Here is a 6,325-nt window from a genome sequence, read left to right on the forward strand (position 1 = left end):
ATATATATATATATAAATACGACGGGCTTTTTCAGTTTCCATCTACCAGATCTACCCACAAGGCTTTGGTGGGCCCGAGGCTATAGTAGAAAACACTGGCCAAAGGCGTCACTCGCTGGGACTAAAGCCGGAACCAAGTAGTTGGCAGGCAAGTCTCTTACCACACAGTCACGTCTGCGGCTATTGTAGTTCGATTCTAGCTTATTTATATTATCAGACTGAACTTAGTACAAGCTGTACAAAAATAAGTCTATTTATCAAATAAACGAGCTTTTAAAAAATATCTACGACACCTGAAAACATTGCTTTGCAAATGGCATAAGCGTATTCTTCTGAATCTACAATTCTGCAGATTTTATGCCTGATATAACTGCTGCAACATTAACAAGTTTTGAAGCCTATTATAAACATTCTTTCTTAGAAAGATACTGCTTTGCATTTTAAGATTTCTTATCATTATAATTTGGCAACACATACATCTTGGTAATTTATGGCCAGCGCCAGTATGTAAGACGCAATATGATTCCATTTGTTATTAATCGATAGCTATATCATCCTCTTCTATGCAATAAATTATGCACAAATCCACCGATACATCATGTAAAAGAAACAAAGTTTTCGGGAGAACATACCTGTACATTACAAATGAACTCCCTTATTAGTTTAGTTAGAAATCTTTCCTTGGTGAGGATCCGTATATAAATGCTGCTATTAATCTGAAAGAGTTTTAAATTTGGATTGAGATGGCGTTAATCTATGTTCCATGTAAGTAAGCTTCGTTGAGATGTAGGTTGAAAAAAACATTAGATATTTTTACTTTTTATCGACTAGACTATCAGACGCTGTCACACATCGCTGGTCACAATGCGCTTCGCATTGGTTTAGCTTTCGAATGATGCCACCTCGAGTTACTCGTTTACAGCAGAGGGAAAGTAGTGAGCTGGCAGAATCGTTAGCACCCTGGACAGCTTCCTTAGCGGTATTTCGCCCGTCGCTACGCCCTGAGTTCAAATTCCGCCGAGGTCGGCTTTGCCTTTCATGCTTATGGGGTCGATGAATTAAGCACCAGTTGAGTACTGGGGTCGATGTAATCGACCTAACCCTTCCTTCCAAATTTCAGGCCTTGTTCCTATAGTAGAAAGGATTTACAGCAGCATGGACGACAGGAATGTGGAATAAAGTGTTTTGCTCAACAACACAAGGTGCCACTCACTCCGGGATCGAAACTACGATCTTTTGATCGTGAGAGCAACACCCTAACCACGAGGTCACTGACTTTCACATTTGTACTTGATATCTTGCATGAAATTTGTGCCTTCGGTATGATACAACATAACTGGTCTCTTCTGCTGTTGCGAAATATTTGTTTCTATCGACAAAGAACACACGAACATTGTTGTGGTCGGCAATAAAGGAAGACCAGTGCATACTGCGGCAGTTGATATCCGATTTGAAGGAGAAAAGAGTGGTTGTCTGTTCTAAATCTACGGGAATCGTTTGAAACTAATAAAGACAAGTTTCTCCGATCATTTAACTGAATGAAAAGTGATCGTTACATTATGATTTGAAAACGAGGGTTCGGTTCATAAGATGGTATCATACCCCTTCTTCAAGGCGATCGGCACAGAAAATCAAAGTGACAAAGCTGGCCCTTTGAAATACAGGTACAACAGAAACAGGAAGAAAGAGTGAGAGAGAAAGTTGTGGTGAAAGAGTACGGCAGGGTTCGCCACCACCCCCTGCCTGATCCTCGTAGAGCTTTACATGTTTTCGCTCAGTAAACACTCACAACGCCCGGTCTGGGAATCGAAACTGCGAGTCCGCTGCCCTAACCACTGGACCATTGCATCCCCACACACATAATAATATATATATATTATATATATATGTATATATATATATATATATATATATATATATATATATATATATATATATATATATATATATATATATATGTATGTATGTATATATATATATAAATTTATATGTGTGTGTGTGTGTGCATATATATATATATATATATATATATAAACAATGCATTGGGTGTATGTAATCAATGTATCCAACCAAACAGTAGGGTGTAGAATGTAACCATGTAATGTAAGTGGAAATATGTGTGCATCGTTTGTATGTACGTGAATTGGTGCGAAGGCCTGGCTGCATTGTTTTCTTTTTAATCAAGAAGTCACGGATTTGATCCCACTGCGTGTCTTCTAGCGTTGCTTGGAGTCGACCTAATCTATTTGAGTGAAGTGAGTACACGGAAGTCCATTAGACGGTCTATACAGGCAATTCAATGGATTGTGCATATGTAAATCAAAGTCTTGTAAAGCACTGCGTCGTGATGCTACTGTCTGAGAGTAACTGCAAGGTTGAAAGTGGTTGTGTAGGAAATAGATGCGTAGTAAATTCAATGTGTAACCAGTTCGTTTGATAGAAGAATTTGAATGTTCAGATTTTGATTCAGATGTATACATTCACGCTCTCATACTCTCTCTCTCTCTCTCTCTCTCTCTCTCTCTCTCTCTCTCCCTCGCTACCCCTCTCTCACTCAGATACACATTTATACACATTTATACACAAAGATGTACATATACATGCCTGAGTAATAGATGGTAGAGTGGCACACCGTATGCGTATAGTCAAATTGTATTAAACTACATGCATCAACACACAAGTTAAAATGCAGATGGCGATACACATTCAGATGTATACACACTCTCACGCACTCACTCACACACTTGTATACACACAAACACAGCAAGCGACGATAAATTGAACTACACAAAAATGCATACTTATATACGTGTGTGTAATACGATTTACAGATACACCCGCATATCGTATACTGCATTACTTTCATACAATACGCATATATGTTGAAATACATTTATCGGTTCGCATTCAGATACGCATGTTACCATCTATTCAGTTGCTCATCTCTATCTTCTGGGGATTTATTTTGCCTTCAGCAGAAATGGTAATTATTTCTTTCTGGTTAAAAAACTTACACGATATCTATCATGTTTATTACTTTCATTTACACCGGGTTCTACATCATATATTCTCGTTTCGTTTCCTTTTATTCCTTCCTTTCTACCATTTCTTCTTCTTTCGTTCTGCCGTACTTTCTGTTCTTATTTCGTTAGATGTTCTATTAATTTTCACCCAAAACGATGCACGCTAAGATGGCGTCAGCAACAGAAAAGTTTAAATAAAATAAAATGTAAAAATAAAATTGCAATCACATATATTACTTTTGGAAACGAAAATAAGTTTTATGGCATTGAATTTACTTGTTTTACTGTGACACACTGACGAACAGTAGATTCCAGCGGATGAAAAATAGATGAAACATGTAGTGTTAAGTAAACTTTGGAAAATTTATGAGTAATAAACTTCGAATATAATACGAAATAAACATCGGAGATGCTTTACTCAACGCAGAAACTGCGAGAGCCAATGAGAAGAACTGCAAACTCTTTTGAATTCATTGCAATGTCGGAAACACTTTCGTATCATCAGTAAGTATATCAGGGTCACAAGCGTTTCGCTTCCGAAACTGTACGCTTCACCTGAATAGGAAAGGTTCCACCTGCAGTCAGGGCCGGCCTTAAGCCAATTGGACCGATTGCTCCCAGTCGAGTCCCGCGCCTAAGGGGGGGGGCACTCTCAAGGAAACCACATCCTATACTGCGACATTTCATGAAGGTGTTCTCCTTGAAGTTTAAAAAACTCTATATAAAAATGCTCCTTAAAAAAAAAAACATACTTCCTACACTTTAGCGACACAAGATACCGAAAGATAAACGCATTCAGCCAAAATTGCTTGGGCCAGCCTTGCTTGTATTTTTGTGTAAGTGTCAATTGTATGTATGCGTGTGTGTTTGTGAATGTTTGGGTAAACTATTTGTGTGTATGTGAGAGTATGTATGTGGTTGTTTAGTGTCTGGTGAATTGTATGTATATATGTGTGCGTATCTTAGTGTGTATGTGTGTGTATGTATATATATATATGTGTGTATGTATTAAAGAAAGCAAAAACTAAAACAAAAATGATAAAAGCAAAAGGCTAAATGTATGTGTAAAAGAATTCAGTGCTCAGTATTTTGGCCACAGCAATTTCTGTCAAAGCGACATGGTTACACAAAGGTTAAAAGTTGAATTATTTTTCATAGTGGTTTTGTTTGGTTGAGGCCTTTGTGTTTGTGTGAATGTATGCATATGTATGTTTATGCTTGTATGAGTATGATTGTACGTATATGTATTTCTAGTGTGTGGTGAGTTGTATACATACACACACGCGTGCATGTGTGTGTGTGTGTGTGTGTGTGTTCGCGTGTACAGTGAGAGAGAGAGATGGGGAGTTGAGATAAAATTTCTTGTTCAAAAGCGAAAATCTCTTTGCAATGGCACTCATTGAGTTTTTTGGACAAGCACAACCACAGCTTCTTTCAGTTTCCGTCTACCAAAGTCACTCACATCTTTGGTCGGCCCGACGCTATTATAGCAAACACTTGTACAAAGTACCACTCAGTAGAACCGAACCTAGAACCATGTGGCTTGGAAGCAAACTTCTTACCACACAACCACGCCTTTTATTTTTGGATGAGATATTGTGTTTTCTTTTCCTTCTATAGAAATTTAACCCGAACACCCCGTATCTATTTATCCTAAGAATGCCATTCATAGCGGGATTAATATTTCGGATCATGTCGATGATAAATGATGATGTATATTATCTCAGTAGTTTTCCACTGGCACAGGCATAATATTTCAATTGAAAATGTGTGTACATGCATAGCAGAATATCTTCATAAGTAAGTATGTTACCGAGCATATGTACAGGTTTATATATGTCGCATTCAACGTTTTCTAGTAATTTAAATATTCTATATTGAAATTATACTTTATATGCATAACTTCCTAATTTGTGTGTCAATTCAATCGTTGTTCAGTCTTTCTTTCAATAAAGAGATGCACACTGTAGCACCAGAACTAACTGAGGCTATGCAAATTATTACAAAAACATAACATAGTCTACACCGTAATATTGATTTTATTGCAGATTATAAGTTATTATATCTACTCTATTCATTCTTAATTCGGAATGTAGCTAATTCTATGTCCCTCCATCCCTGATAATTTAGTTACTTAACCTTTTTCCTGCGTCCTTGTATCATATATGATGCACATACTCAGTTTGTTTCAGCCACCAGAGTAGCTTGGAATTTATGAAAGCAGAGCTTTGTGTTACTCTGAGTGCATGAAAAAATGTATCTCTAAAATTCTGAAAATGCTCATAGACGTTTAAAACAAACTGATAAAAGTGTTTTGGACAGGAAAATTGTTAAATTATTTTTCATACAACCTTCTCTCACTACAAACGTATTTCAGAGACTGAGCCATTTTACGCTCCCTAAAGTTAGAGGTAATTTAACTTAGACCACATCATTAACTTAATAATGGCTCTATCTACTGATATATTTTATTTACAATATATTTTAAAATCTCTTCAATAATGTGGTTGCTTCTTCTCCATAATTTCATGGAAAAATCACAACGCTTCTCGTTATTTCCTATCAGTTCTTGTTTAAATTAAAAATCCACATCATTATCATCATGATAATTACCATCATGGTCGCCATCGGCATCACCTTGATTATCATCATTAATAAGACTGTAATTTTACGGATTATTAACCTCTTATTTAGCGTAAATATTTTCAATATTTTTATTTAAACAGCATTCTCATCATTTTCATTTCTATTCGTGATTCAAATCAGAGGTGAAATCGATCCGAAATCGATCGTTATAGAGATATAAATACTGTAAATATAAACTTTAAATATGGGGTTAATACAACGGAAAATTATAACCTTGGAAACTCTTCAGACATTAAGATATTTATTCAACTAAAATCATGTTTTGTCGGCTAGTTCATTAAAATGGTATCTGCTGGATTTGTTCGTGTTCGACTCAGTCATGAACTCCTGTGATGTAATGAGATGTGATTCCCTCACTGTTTCTTCCATAACTACCTCGTATTTCGTTTCTTTCACTAATTATTATCAATATCACATTCCTCTTTTTGTCTTCTTTCACTTGTTACCGTCATCGGACTGCAGTGATGCTGACAGACGGCTCTGGAGGGATTTTCGTCGAACAAATTCACCCCAGTACTTAGGATTTAATTTGCTCCTTATTCTATCGGCCCCCTTTTCTCGGAAACAAACAACACCGGTTTTTAGAACTTGGGAGAGCAAATACACACACTCTCTCTCTCTCTCTCTCTCTCCCTCTCTCTCTCTCTCACTCTCTC

Source organism: Octopus bimaculoides, chromosome 7 (genome assembly GCF_001194135.2).
Source record: "Octopus bimaculoides isolate UCB-OBI-ISO-001 chromosome 7, ASM119413v2, whole genome shotgun sequence".
Taxonomy (NCBI): domain Eukaryota; kingdom Metazoa; phylum Mollusca; class Cephalopoda; order Octopoda; family Octopodidae; genus Octopus; species Octopus bimaculoides.